Consider the following 15,250-nt stretch of genomic DNA (forward strand, 5'->3'; position numbering starts at 1 on the left):
TCCAGCCTAGAGAGAACCAGGGCTCTGGATACAGTGAGCCATTGGGGGAAGTGAGAAAAGGTTTAGTTTGAAAGGTGCAAGTTTCCTTCATTTGTTCGCCCACAACTATCAGGCGCCCACTTGATTTTGGTATGCCACACCACACAGCATGGATAACACTATGAGAAGGAAAACATTTCAGACGTGTGGCACTCAAAACGTTAAGTATCTTCGTGCAGGACAAATATTGCTCTTCAATACTCTGCTTAACAAGGCCAGGAACTGATACCAAGGCATCTACAATCATGTGCAAAGAGTATACTACTTCTTAACCCTATGACAGGGTTCTTCAGCCGATGGCTTTCCAGATGTTCTGGACTTCAACTCCCATGGCCCTTTGACTCCGACTATGCTGGGCAAGGATGATGGGCATTGCAGTCCAAAATATATGGTGTGCCAAAAGTTGCAGAATCCAACCCGATGACGTACGTGGGATGTGGGGGGAGGGGACCATGAGCCTGCCTCCAGTGGAGACCAACAAACAGAACTGTGAGAGTCACAGGTGCGTTCACACCAGGTTCGGTAAGAGAGGGGGGTGCCACGTGTCCCACATGGGTCAGAGGAGCAGGACGTTTTGGTGTAGAAGGGGAGGATGTTCGAAAATAAAACAAAATATATAATATTAAAGTTTTGTGAAGAAAAATATTTTCAAGGCACTTGTGAATTCACTGTCTACAGGTGTGAACTCTGCAAAGGAGTTAGAACTACGAAGAAAACGTCACACAGATTATGTCTTTTTCTAAATGGAAACTGCAATTGGCGATTTCCCTCGTTTTTATTCCAGATCATTAAAGTATGTAATATTGGGCATGCCCTGGGCTTCATTATATTCTTAAATGTTAAAGATATTTGTACCGCGCACCGTCACCAACGAGTTGGTCCCCAGGTGCTCTGGCGGATCTGTAAACAAGAAGGTGGTGTAGGTTAATAAGGTGAAGAAGGAGTAGGATAGTGAGATGAGTAGTGAGTGTTCTATTGGCAGCTTCAACTCGGTATACACTGGGTGCTGAGCTTTGGTGCGAGTATCGGATCGATGTCAGTCCTCGTGTGCTGTTAGTACTGCTTATGTGTTGTTGCGGTGTTGTGAAGTGCATGCGGGTTGTGCGTGAGATGGTTGTATGAGTTTTTTTGAGTGAGATAAGTATGCAGAGATGTTGAGCTTTTTTGGTTAATGAGTTATATGATATTTAGCATGCTAACATTCACAACTCCGCCCAAGTGCGGTACCCACCAACCCCCACAATCCCATCAAGAAGCAACTCCGGCCAATGCCCAGAACTCCATCCAAGCGCGGGACATGCCAACATCCCCAACTCTAGCCGAGTGCTGCACCTAGTAATCTTCACAATTCTATATAAGTGTGACAGCATGCTAACATTCACAATTACATGTTAAATGGCACCCATATTGCGCACCCCCACCAACGGAGCCGGTCCCCAGGCGCTCCAGCGGATCAGCAAGCAAGAAGGGGGGGGGGGGAGAAAGAAAGAGAAAAAGACAGACACCCCTGCCCGGCGCACACACATGCACTGCACCCAGTGTTAATGCCGGACCAGGGCACGACCACATGCGCTGTTGGTGCTGTCCAAGCATTGTTAGTTTGTTGTTGATGCGGTGTGGCGAAGCGTGCACGGCCAGCCAGGCGAGAGGTGGACGCGTGAACCTTCGGGTGAGTTAGGCACGCAGAGACCTGAAAGCAGGGCCAGTGGGGTGAGAATCCTGGTTGTGGCAAATCTGGTTCGGTTTAAACTAGATCACTAACCGGTGGGATTAGTTGCTGCTATCCTTTCTTGACCGGATGGCTGTGGAGGGTCTTAGCGCACTCCCGGTTTCCTAGTGGACTGTGTATAGTGAGAGCTGCATGTCTATTCTCCTCCTCGGGTGAACACTTATTTATAAAGCTCCATCTTCGTTAACCAAGGTACATTTATAGGGCTATGCCTTCAGTTTATGACGTTTTGGGCATTTTTTTCTCTGGAAACAAAGCTAAAATGTGTAGCTTCCTCTTTGAATGGGATCCAGGAGGAGGATGTGGGGGGTGCAGGTGGAGGGGGGTTGGGGAGTTGTCATATGTTGGGTGCCACCCCCGGATGAGACAGGAGGGTGCGGGTCATTGCAGCATATCCCGTCCCCCCAGGAGGAGATGGTGGGTCATGGCAGCATTCCCCAGGATGAGTCAGGTCATCGCCTCATGTACCCGGCCGCCCCAGGGTGAGGTGGGAAGGGTGGGGGTTGGATTGCCTCATGTCCAGGCCAGCCCAGTATGAGATGGGGGGGCTTTTCGTTGCATGTCCTAGGAATCTGCAGGATGAGTTGGGCAGATCATTGTAATTGGCTATTTATAACACACTTAATACCGAGACCTTTTAACGCGCGAACCCGGGGAATCGAACCTGTGTTGCTCCGCGTCGTCTTGCTTTCAAGACAAGCGCATTGCCCCTGAGCTATCCTCCCAAGAATCCCATTGTATATCCGGGGCATCCCCTTAAGGAGGTGGAGGTTGCGGGGGTAGTCACATGTTTTGGGCTGCCCCAGATTGGGGGTTGGGTTGCATGCGACATCCGCCCTAGGATGGGGCGATGGGTACTTGCATGTCCCAGCATGGAGACACGGGGGGTGTGAGGGGACGCCCGGTGCACCATTAGCCCCCGCCACGCCAGCTCTGGAGTCTTTCAAGGGCTCCCCCGAGCTGACGTAGTGTTCAAAGGCGTGGCATTGCGCCATAGGGTGCTCTCTATTCCAGTGATTAACTCCCTGCTCAGCTGCCGCAGCGGAGAGTTACAAAAAATATATATGTATGTGGAGTCCATCTCGGCATGCGCGCGCATATGTGGTCCATCCCTGCTTGTTGTGGAGTGTATGCCTCTTTATAGAAAACACATGCCTAGGCGGCACCAGCCCGTGTCCCAGCAGCCTGCCCAAGAGTCAAATGTTTCACCTCCGAAAGCGGTGTTATGTATTTAACGCTTAAATATCATTAACGTGAGGGCCACAGTAAATATACAGTGGCTGGGGCCAAACGCCGGCTTCGCTCATCAGCGTGAGCCAGCCCTTGCCGCCAATGTTTAGCATATTCGTGGAACTAAACCTTTGAATTGGAATCAAGGGTGCCACCAATGGCCCAAAGCAGGGTGCAACAGCTGTTTAGCATGCCCCTACAGGGGACGCACGTGCCTCGCCCGTCACCGCAGGAAAGGCTGACAGCTCCAGAAACTGCACGCAGCCGACGCCGCCGGGGCGCAGCCCCGGCCCTACATTATTTAGCGATTTCGCTGGTGTTGACTCTTCAGCGGCGTCTGTGCAACCCAACCCGAGAGAGGCAACCTGAGAATGCGTCTAAAAATACAGAGCAAATTCAAGAGGGCACCGGCCCTGCGGTAGGAAAAACAGTGTGCGGGCAAAGATAGTAAGCACGTGGAAAACATCGCAAAACCACTGACCGCCAATCCATGGGGACAACGAAGCAATACCCCAAAAAGGGCGCCTAGCGTCTTAAATAAAACTATATAACATATCCACTACCAATTTAAGGGGGCGCCGAATAGATTTAAACACCCTGGAGCCCATTTCAACACAGGAATCATATTTAAAAATAAAACATGCGATTCAGGATTCCGAAATACAGTATACACATCCAAAAAGGAAGCAGGTCAAACAGCACGCAGACAGGCAATTGTTATGCATATAGAGTAGAACACAACCGGAACTGCCTCTAGGCGCTTGGATAACAGTAGTAATTACTCACTGAATCAACTAAGACCGGGCCTGCCCTGGCAACAACAGTCACATTCACGAGGAAGAAAGACAATGCACGAACAGGAAAGAGCACTCCAACTGCCACTCCACCAGAAACAGCAACGAGGCAGGCAGCAGTCACTCAGACGGTCCCACACATACGGCAACTCTAAAGGCACAGACGTGCCACGCGTATGCAACAGCAGGGGATACGAATGATAAAGTCAAATATAAAAAAGAAACACAATGAGCCACGCCCAGTGAATTGTAGAGTGCACGAGGAACAAACCGGGGACGGGTTATGGGACAGGCATGCACCCTGGAGGAGTTGTGCCCAGCAGCAGCTCAGCTGAACGACTTCAAGCAGCGCCCACAACAACACAGCACGCCTTCTGTGAGCTGCTAATAGAAGTGAGAGCGTTGTAGTGCGTGGATATAGCCTGCCCAAGATCACACGCGGCGATGGATAAGCACCTGACATCAGGACGGGCAGCTCATAATACACCGCCCCGCAGGTGGCAGCGTAAGCCGCGCTCCACAGCGGGGAAACGACTTATTCCACACGAAACGCCCCATCCTCCTCCACGTGCCACGGCTCCCGGGGCTCCGCCGCTGCGAGGCGCGTGTCAGACCCGGGCTCGAGAGGACCGAGGCGCTTCCTGCTCCCAGACTGACAGCAGCTTGGCTCACGCCCGGTGGAGGCACTCACCGTAGTCAGCAAGCACACCTGTGTCCTCAGCAGGGCTCGGCATGGGGGCTCCGAGCGTGTCCTACACCCAGGGGTGCTGAAGCCTCTGCCTGCCGCTGCTGCTCCCCGGACACGCTGGCTCTCTGCTGGACCCCGGGACTGGCGGCTCAGCGAACATAGCACTCTGTCCCGGGCCGGCCGAACTTCGCTCTCAGGCGAGGCGGGGCCGAGCAGGAGCCGGGCGTGGCCCTCGCGGCCCGGGCCCGCCCCTCCCCTCGTTGGGCCTGGCGCTCACACCTCTGTCAGCAGCGGTGCTGTCACCTCCGCGGAGTGCGTACGGTCGGCGGAGGTAATCCCTCGCCTCTCAGCGTTCCGGTGGAGCGTCCGTCTCCCACAGGTGTCTCTATGAGGTGGTAAAGAGGGGGCTGCCCTTTTGGCTCCACAAATTGGTGCCTTATCTCCAAACAATTCCTTTCAGGATGCCTAAACGTTCAGCTTTGCCCTAAAGGTGCTTCTGCGCGCGGCTGCGGACATTCACGCGCCACGTCTCTTTTTGTTGCAAAGCCTGCCCTTTCTTCTGCCCTGAAGGGGAAGCAGCCGGAATAAATGCGCCATGAATATCGCCGGGGAGAGGCCACGTGTGCTGAAAACAGGATTCCTGAACGCTGGCTACACTATTTTTTTCAGCATTTCAGCAATGGGCAGCTTACAATTTCATTGAAACAAAAAAACAAGACGTTTCCAAAGTGAAACATGCTTCCTAAACTTAAATCTACCAGTTTTCTTCAAACTGTGTTTAGTTTCTTTTTTGGACTACCCCCACTAATACCTTGTGACTTCGATTTGTGCGTACCCACCTTTGAGTTTTATGGCAGATTGTACCTCTAGCTGTTATTTGTCGAAATGCTGAATTGAAAGTAAACGATTCTATTCTGCTGGCACCAATCATTAGAAAACCGAGCCCTGGGTTCATGGGCGCTAACTTTTGATTTTCAATATTGGGGCAGACATTCCCCCAGCCCTGTCCTGATTAGGAGCAAACAGCCAGCCCAGACCATCCCCTGGCCAAACAGTGCATTTTACACCACCTACATTTATATGGAATTGCAAAAAGCCATCGGATTTAAAGCCAGCTTTAAATGTATAACAACTCAAGTCACTCAAACTGCTGAGCTACCTAGGACGTTCCCCTCTATCATCCAAGAATTCAACATCAGATCTGGAACCCTTAAAACATCACAAAAACAGTGCAGTTCAAATGGTGTTTCATCTCCAGCCAGACTGACACTGTGCAGAGTCATTTAGGTTATACATTCATCATCTCTGAGGGTAAAGTGAGGTTTCCATTTCTAACGACCAAAGGGTGCCATTGGCCACTTTCCCCCTGTACTGCGCGCCCATGGGTGATACATAATCTGTTAAACAAACCGACCACGAGTTTAGCGCTAGTGGTAAAACACCTAGGAATTGGCGTTACCAGGTGTATTACCACTCTGCCAAAATCTGACCAGCTGCCTTTGGGTGGTGGCAATTACAGACACAAAAAATCAGTACCACATGCGATATACACTGGGAATGGTAATTATCTGACCCAGTGAAGTCCCACTGGACTCCTACATGGGAAATAACCGAAAGGTTTGCATAACTTGTAGTCATGCAGACCTACCAGGGCATCCGGTAATTACCACATGTGGTAACAGTAACAGAGTTTGGCAGGATTACCTCTGGTAATACCGTAACATTCGTAACCGGGTCAGCTGTCTTTTGCTACCTGTCGTTTGAAACACTCTTCTGTTTGGAGTGACTCATTATTGAGTGCATATTATTTGAAGTTTAGCTAGTAGTGGTGTCTCTTCTGCTAACTACCATCTCATATTACATATTATTTGAAGCTGTGCCTGGAGCGATGTCTGTTTAGTTTATTGGAAACAGTTTCTTACTGAGTGCAAAATATAAGGTGGTTGAACTATAAGTGATGTCTTCTCATTACAAGTATCCTGTGTTTTGTATGCACATCACACATAAACAACAAGCTGCATCCCTGTTTCTAGCACTGACTACCAGCAGGTGACTCTCACATGTATAACCCAGCTGGAAAATTAAAGTAACAAAAAGTTAGTCTGCATCATGTGTTAGATGCTCAACCAGTGTGATCACTCAGGGCCTGAATAAGAGTTTGACAGTATTACCATGAGTAATACTACCAACCGGTTAGCTATACCCCGTGTGGTCATTACCCACTGCCCCAGTGGCACCATATGATTCCAAGTCATGTGGACCTTTCTATTATAACCCATTTTGGAGTTACCAGCTGTTTTACAACCACTAAACTTGTGATCAGGGCCTTCGCCTTTGGAAAATCTCTCAAAATCTGTCTGTTCGCTAGCCTGCAACAGACAAACTAGAATGATCCCTCCAAAGACCCAACGGAGCAAATCTTTCAACCTCTAGCCACCGCAGGCTCTGATGTAAGACCTACCAGATCCACTCAGAAGAACCAGCATGGTCCTGAAAGACAAAAGGCACGGGCCACCCACATTTTAACTTACTAATAGCCATCACTAATCTGGACCCAGACTGATCAGAGCACCAACCTCGCAAAAGCGGGATGAAATAGACACTGAGATATTCAGGTCCGCTTCACTGACACATTAATTACACCTCTGCACGACAGTTAAATGAAGAACACCACATACGCGCTTGAGAGCATGATGAGCAGAAACATCCCAAACAGTTATTCCAACCAAAATCTGATTATAATGTTTTACTCTTAAATCATTGAGGGTCATTAGAGTTTTGCTGGTGCAGTAAAAGTGCTGGTAAATCCGGTACCAGCATTTTATCTGCACTGGGCAAATACAAGTTTGCCAGTGGGGGTCACCGATTTTCCTCCAGCCAAGTGCTGGAGGTAAATTTGACCCCCAGCGGCAAAAAATGCAGGAAGGACCTCCATGGAGTCATATGGGGCTCCATGGATATGGGGATTTACCGCTCTTTCTGCCGCCTGTAATATCGCAGTAATACCGGGATACCAGGTGTGAAAACAGTAGGTCAGTTTCCCAGTATTACCGAGGGGACACCAGGAAACTTATAATGACCCCCATTACCTTTAAATGTAATTGTCAGTCTAATGCAGCAATCTCTCAAATATGATTGACAATCGCAGTCTGATTTTACACCTTTTTTGAAATAGTATTTTCATATACAAACATTTGGAGAGTTTCGGAACTGCCAATTTTTGCAACTAAGGCACCATGAAATTAAATGAATTGCCAAGAACTACACTTTTGATTAAACTGTGAAGATGCACTTTGAATGCATTGTGCAGTTTAGGCATCTGACCACATACCTCCTGAGCTTCAGGTGGGATGCATATTCGGTTTTGACTTTCAAGAACACAAACTTCCAAAGTTTACTTGCAAACTATACACATAGCATAATAAAGCAACCTGACATTATGCACCCATATACAAAAATAAGATGAGTATCATTGTAGCTATATTTTACACATCCTTAAGAACAACTCTAAGTCCCAGAAAGCAAAGTAATACAACCGTAAAAAATACCCTCTTTTTTTTACACTACTTTATTTTCAGAACTTAAAGACAGACAAAAGAAAGGTTGTGATAAGGTCACCTGTCTAAATAATTGTTTTAGACAAGTTTCAGCTTCTTGTTATACATGGTCATAAAAAATATTTGAATATCCATATAAAAGCAAATCATTTCTTTTTTGTATGCCAGACTAGCAGACATCATAGATAAAAACTAAGATTCCAAAGGTGAGTTTTATTTTTTGTTCACTTTGCCGGCCCAGTAAGGTGGTCAATATTTGGTAGGTAACTGGAGTCATATGTGGGCTTTCAGTCCGAAACATCCCATTAGTCACAGTTTCAGCCACCAGCATTTATTCATAAAAAAAGAAAGGCACTACTAATACAAAATAAACAGGATAACAACAAATTGTCAGGCCCTCCCTAAGGTGTTGCGTGTGCAGGATTGTCCCAAACTCTATAATCATGAATTTGTCCTCCACACGAACGTTCTTAGAGGGCCCAGTGAGCGACAGGTAAACCTCAATTAGCCAAATAGTGTTGTGTGCCGAGTAAGCGCACTGGCGGCCCTGTCGCTGTATGTTTGGTTCTCCTTTTGTTTTGCATGGTGAGCCCTGAAGGAGACCTGTTAGGCACTGTGGGTGTGGGGGAGAGAAGGAAGAAATAGGCTCTCATTTCCACAACACAGTTTGCAGGGGCTTCTTCCTTCATTGCTGTACAATTAAATGAAATGCTATTTTTTTCATCTGCCCCATAATCGAGTACCAGTACTTTCCTTCATATTAATGGTGCAAAGACAGTTAGGCCCGGCCCGTTTAAAGCACTGGCCTTGGAGATCTCAAGCTAGAGATCTCCAAGGTCAGTGCTTGAGCAATGTTTTCAGTCAGTGTTTCCACCGTTTTCTCCCCATCACACATATAAGACTGACATCACCCCACAGTCGTCATAAAATGGAACCCAGAACAGTAATACCACCTCATCAACTCTACTGATTCTGTATAATCCCACCATTCTACTAGGACTCCTCAGGAACCACAGCGTAACTTTCCCTTCCCCAACCTTTCAATCTGACCCACCCTCCCTTTCCCAACCGTTCAATTTATAGCACATTTAAATTACACACCACAATGACTATAACTCACACAGCAAGCAGAGTTATGCCTGCTAGCACCATCCCAACCACTGGAACCTTAGAGAGAAGCTCAACATTCAACGCAGAGCCTGCTACTGCTTCAGCTCTGTTACGTAATATGCCCTGCCAGGTACTGTCCCAGCGTCCCAGTGCTGTCTTCTAATAGAACACATAACCAAGTGCCAATGCCACAAGCACTCATAAAGATACCAGCACTGAGGAGTGTGGTACTTCCGGCCCACACTCATCAATGCCACTTGTTTAGTACCTGCCTTTCCCTTATAGCCACACCCTCTTTTGATCTGGCAAAACCACACTCCATTATATTACACTGTCATTCATTTGGGTAATAATAATAACACTTGCACAGCACTTAGGCTACTGAGGCATCCGCCATGAAGCACTACAAAAAAATGTGATATGATTATTACTGTTGAACTAGAAAGAATGTACCAGGATTATATAGAACATTGTTACGGATGAACTGTTTAAAACATTCAGAGGACACATTGAGGAAGACAGTTGAACTGCCATTTTGGAGTTGCAAGATGTAAGTTTAGCTGTGGTGCCATTCATGGTACTGTAGATTTGAGCTGGAAGGCTCTTGATAAAAGGGAAGCTTGAGGCAGATTTCAGACTGTTCATTTCTTTGGTTATTATGTGACTTTTAATTCATTGTTTTAAAGATAAAGTAACAAATGATGATTAATTGTTTGCAATGAAAAACTCAAAGTAAAACACCTGTAAGACTAGAGGCCTTTGGACGTTTTTTTAGGGCCTTTTTGCAACTGTTGAACATGAGTTAAAGTTTTAGGGTGTATATTAACTTGTTGCAAAACTGTCTTTGTCTTAAACTCTGAACTTGCATAACGTCACCTTTTTGTTTAACCAGCATGTTAAAATATATGTTTACTGAAACCAGTTTGCCCATTTGACCCTTATTTGATGTGGAACCGCCCCACCCCCTTTGTTCTATTTGTGCCCCCTGTTTTCCCCAATATAGTTTTCTAGAGACATCACTGCTGTCTGCCAGTGCACAAATAAAATAACATGATAATTCTCTGTTCATCGACGATAGCCCCAAAATGGTTCACAAGTGTCCTGTCCATATCCTCAAACATTACGCCCATTACTCGCTTCAGCTCTATCTTGTGAGAGGTGCCACCACAGAGAAATAAACTCTTTAATTTACATTGCTCACCCGCCCATGTGGTAACACCCCCCTGCCCGTGCCCCTAATACTCATGTTTATTTTCTTGTACTCTATAACAGGTTCTGTTTTTAAAACAATGTTACACCTCACCTACTTGGTTGGGCGAGAAGGTTTGAGGGTGATAAGGTGTAAGTGGTTTCAACCCAGCCCTCCACCTAAGTCAATGCCTAGCTTGAGATGCCCAGCTGGAACCCTTAATTATATATTTTTATGTCTAAAGTTCTTATATTTCTGGATGATGTACCCTTATATCACGCCCCTCTCTTTGAATCCCCCTCGGTCTCACTGAACCAAGAATTAGGTTGTTTTGCAAAGTTAACAGATTTATTTGATGGATTTGAACAAGATATATATATCACACTTTTATGAATTATGAACAAGATCTGGATATCACACTATTAATATTTATACATTGATCAGCGTTGGGTGATATTACAGTCAACAATCTCTTTAATCAATAGGAGCATGGATGGAAAGAATAATTTAGCATAGAATAAAACTTGGTGTGGGTTCAATGAAATGCAATGATATTAGATTAATGCAGCACAGAAATAAAACTTGATATTAATTCAATCAAATGCAATGTAATCCCTCTTTCCCCCTGATGCTACTCAATCCCTCCCTAATATGCAATATAGAGATGGAAGGAGAGAAAACAGGTTTCAGGAACAAGCAATCAGCAAATGCAGTTTCAATCTCAATTCCCCCAGTAAGCAGAGAGAAACAGGAATGATTTTAAAACAGGTCAACTGCTTTTGAATGTGGTTTGGTAATAAATGGGAAAAACACGGAAAATGACTTTAAATCTCTACATTGGATTCAGAACTAGTGAGAGCTGCTTTGGATAGGTTCAGATAAACACTAGCAATGATGATTGAATGTCAGGCAGATAGGAAATTGAATTCAGAGGTTGAATGCAAAGAAATAGCTGTTTTAAATGTGTTGAAATTGAGCCAAATGCAGAATTGCGGCAAACTTTTCCACACCCGTTAAGCACGATTGCGGCAAAACTGAAAGGAATGCGGTTTTGGATGTGTTTGAAGACTGAGGATGTTAGCTTCAATTTGACACTTAAATTTCGTTTCTAGCATGTACGGTTCAGACGTTACGAAGGTTTTAGTAAAGGTTGATTTTTTTTTTTCTTTTTTTTCAAAAAGAGTCAAGATTTCAAATGAAAGATGCACTTTTGAATATGATAAACAAGGATGGGCTTTACACTAAGGGGCTATGAAGATGCGAGATACCAATGGTACAGCCACCAGTCCAGAGGTGCCTCGGTCTGATCTTTGCCTGCTGCGACACTTGCCTTTCTTCAGCAACTATATTAGCGCAAAGATGATTTATCACTACAATTATCACAGGATTATAGAGAGAAGGATTCAGGACAGACAAAAGAGATTCTACAATGCAGTTCTGGATATGATAGAATGGGTTGGATGGGATTACTTGGGGAGAAGAGATTGGCTATGGACAATTCTATGCTAAATACTCACAACTATGGTTTTGGAATCGGCCCATCAGGATCTGGTCAAGGGTGTTGGACTGGAATCTGCTCGCCACTGGACAGGATTCAGGGCACCTAGTTCTGCTCTCAGCACAGCACTCTGTCTCTGCACGGCCCCTTGGACTGGATCTGACGGGTTGGTTCTGGGTTACAGCTCTGCTCTACTGGTTTGGATCTCCGGGTTCTAGCAAGTGTTCTTGGCAAGAAGTAGAAAAAAAGCATAGCCAGGCTGTTGAATTGGTTGTGCCCCTTGGAAGTTTGGGGTTAAAATCAGGTTGCAATATTTTAAAGGCCAGCTGAGAAGGGTTCAGCTTTGGATTTGGGCCTTCTGCTTTCAGAGTTCTGGAGTCTGGATCTGGGTTCTTCCTGTAGAGCGCTTCGCCAGTAAATCAGTTGAAGGGTGAATGTGTGTGTCTCTAGGACCTCAACAGTCCCTATTTATGTATTTCTCAAGGGAGTGGATAGGATGATTATACTATGCCCACCCTCTAGGAAACTGATTGGTCAAAGTATTCCCTCTCTCCTGATTTAAGAAGGAAACCGTGTATCATGATGTGTCATGGTGACACTGTGTTTATGGTCCAGGGAAAAAAAAAACATCCCCTTTGTTTCTACACAGAAAATCTATTTTTCATATAAAACATATTTCCAATATCACCAACTTGCTAATAATACATATTTAGATCCCAAATTAAATAAGGCACGTATCCATCAAAGTCCCATCTTTCTAAGAGTTTCGGTTCACAAATGACAGTTTTTCGCGCTTTTGGTTGGTTACCCAGTGACAGATTTGTACACATTTTTCCACATACATGACATAACATCTGGGCATACTCCTGTTAAGTTTCATATTTTTAGCATTATCACAACTGCTACAAAGTCAACATTTTGATAGTTCTGTCTCTGAATATCGCACAAATTCCAGAGTAATTTTAAAACGTGAGAAGAAATTTCATTTAAACACTATATGTACAGATTTTTACCAATTTTGTTCAGTTTTCTATGAGTCTTTTTCAAAAAGATATTTTCTGTGCTCTCTGAATAAACGAAACTGTCTGTTCCCGCCCCCAAGGTTTGACAGGGCCAGAGCAGTTCTAGGCTTCTTCCTGCCAACAGTTGTTTTCTGTCGACACCCAAATTAGCATTTCCTTTCAGTCAAGGGAGTCTTTTGTCTCCTGCCAGAGCAACAGGCCAAAGTCCCCTCCCACTTCCTTTCACACCTCCCTGCCAGTTACTCAGCAGAGAGCAGGGGGGAAGATTCCTTTGTTTGGGAGAAACTGTGGAATGTCTTTGAAGCTCAGTGTGGCTGGCTTTAACTTACCTTTAAAACAATGTTTAAAATAGTCTTTTTCTGAAATACAATTTACATTTTTACAAATATAGCCACAAATCTCTTAATTCCAGCCTTTTTAAAACATAGAGATTGAATTGTCACCCTATATTGCTTTTGATGGGAAGTCTCTTCTTTTCCATACTTTGATTTTAAGGCACAAGTTTAAATGACAGTATAAGTAAATGCCAGCTTCTGACACAGGCGAGCGGCGGTTCTGCGCCCATTTCTGACATATTTTTCCCATGCAAACATCGTTGAATGTTAGTTGTCTTCTGATAAAATATGTTTCTTCTGACATTGTGCTTAGGTGAATTCTTTAAAAAAAAGTGAAGTTTAAAAGTCCACAAGGATGTTGGATTTTTTGTGATGTTTGGGAACCATAATTTTGCACTTTCCACAGCCAAGGAAAAACGGATTTTCAAGCAGTTCTGGGTTTACCTTGCAATGCAGCACTGCTTTTTCAAGTAGTTTCATTTTACTCTGTGGACAGCCAAATGATAGGTTTTGGCAGTGGTCTCCTGTGTTACCACTGACATAGGCAAAATGGATTGGTGGCCTATTTTTCAGGTTTCCCTGTGCACTTAAAGATATTTAGCACATAGATCTTTTTGGCGGCCGTTCTGTTGTTTTGATGAACACAGCACACAGTGATGTTGCAGGGCATAGAGTAGTGGGTTAGAACATCCCACAAAGGGCTGAGGCTGTGATTGCCATACAAGGATTTACTCTGGACTCTCTGCTGTGCAAGGGTCCCATGCTAGAAGCCAACTACTAAGACGACTGAGAGAAGCTGACTCCACTCATTGATGTCCTCCTTGCAGTGCCCTTGGTTCCTAAAATATTGGGGTGAGGAAACCATTTGTCAACATTTTGTAGAAGAATATCTCCAGCTTACTAGAAAAGTGTGCTTGTGAGGGAGCTCTGACATTTGCAGGCTCACCTGTTGATCCTCTGGATTATGTGCCAGCGAGGAGGCCCACTTGATGAGCAGCCTACATGTTCCATATATGTGCCAGTACCTTGTGCATCAGAGAAGGGAACCAGGGCTATAGACTCTCAGCCAGCCTGCACGTAGGCACAGGGTAATGTTAGGGTGTAATGCAGGCATGTATATTTGAGAACCATGGCTTCTTTCTTTCTGCTTCCTGTCCCCTGTTTTTCTCTGCAGCTGTTACATGTGGCAAAAGTGTTTTACAGCATACAAAGAATGTCTGCAAGAGGCATGCCTTGGATGAATCTTCTGACTTTTCCACTTCTCCCTTAAAAGGCACGAAGGGCATGCTAGTCTACCCATGGCCCCCACTCGGTGTTGGAAGTAGTATTCGAGAGATAGTTAAGGAAACCCTCAATGAGGTCAGCTCCCTGTGCCAAGAAATAAGAGCATTTCCAGAAGAAAAGATTTGGGGCTCTTCCAGGAGAAGGGATTCTCGACCACTTCTTTATCCCAGCAGCCAGACTCCTCTCCCCAGAGCATTGCAGCGAAGAACCCAGAGGAAGGTACCCAGATAAGGGGACCTCACAAAGGTTCTTGTTCCTAGTGGGGTTTCCCAGCACCTGAGGAAGCTGATCCTTCTTTAGAGATGCATATTGGACAGTTGTCTTGCATGGTCGCACTCTGATTTCTTCTACCAAGAGCTGGATCATAATAGAATGGTGAGATCCCAACAGGAGTTGAAGGCCTGCTTGATATCTACCATATATCTACTATGAGGAGAGCTCTCTTCTGGTTTCAACATAAGTTGATTACTTGCCCTGTAGGGTAACCAGGCATCCATCAGTTTCTCAGGAAGATGCATACCTCAGGCTGTGGAAAAGGCGCTCGCTTTTCAATCAATATGAATTATATAGGAGCTCACCTTTCTCTGGGAGGATTCACTCATACCATATTATGCTACAGTTGTATTCTGCTAACTAATGAGTGAACATAATGGTCAGTCCTTTTGTGGGTAGGGACAGCAGGCAGGTGGAATTTATATCTGACTTTACTTTTGATGCTCTGTATTGACTATAACTGCATTAGTGGCAGACAAAGACCTCTTTATATTCTTCATGA

The 15,250-nt window shown here is 45.3% G+C and overlaps 1 protein-coding gene across 5 annotated transcripts in view; it reads right to left on the reverse strand.

The window, feature by feature from the left end:
• The window catches only part of MICAL2 (microtubule associated monooxygenase, calponin and LIM domain containing 2), a 1,393,870-nt gene extending 1,389,187 nt beyond the window's left edge, over nucleotides 1-4,683 (reverse strand). For all 5 annotated transcript variants that reach the window (XM_069623638.1, XM_069623637.1, XM_069623636.1 and 2 more), the window contains exon 1: nucleotides 4,484-4,683. The gene's annotated coding sequence lies outside the window, so the exon portion shown is untranslated. The remainder of the gene's footprint in view (nucleotides 1-4,483) is intronic.
• Nucleotides 4,684-15,250: the final 10,567 nt, after the last annotated feature.

Source organism: Ambystoma mexicanum, chromosome 11 (genome assembly GCF_040938575.1).
Source record: "Ambystoma mexicanum isolate Mex_15411 chromosome 11, UKY_AmexF1_1, whole genome shotgun sequence".
Lineage (NCBI taxonomy): Eukaryota > Metazoa > Chordata > Amphibia > Caudata > Ambystomatidae > Ambystoma > Ambystoma mexicanum.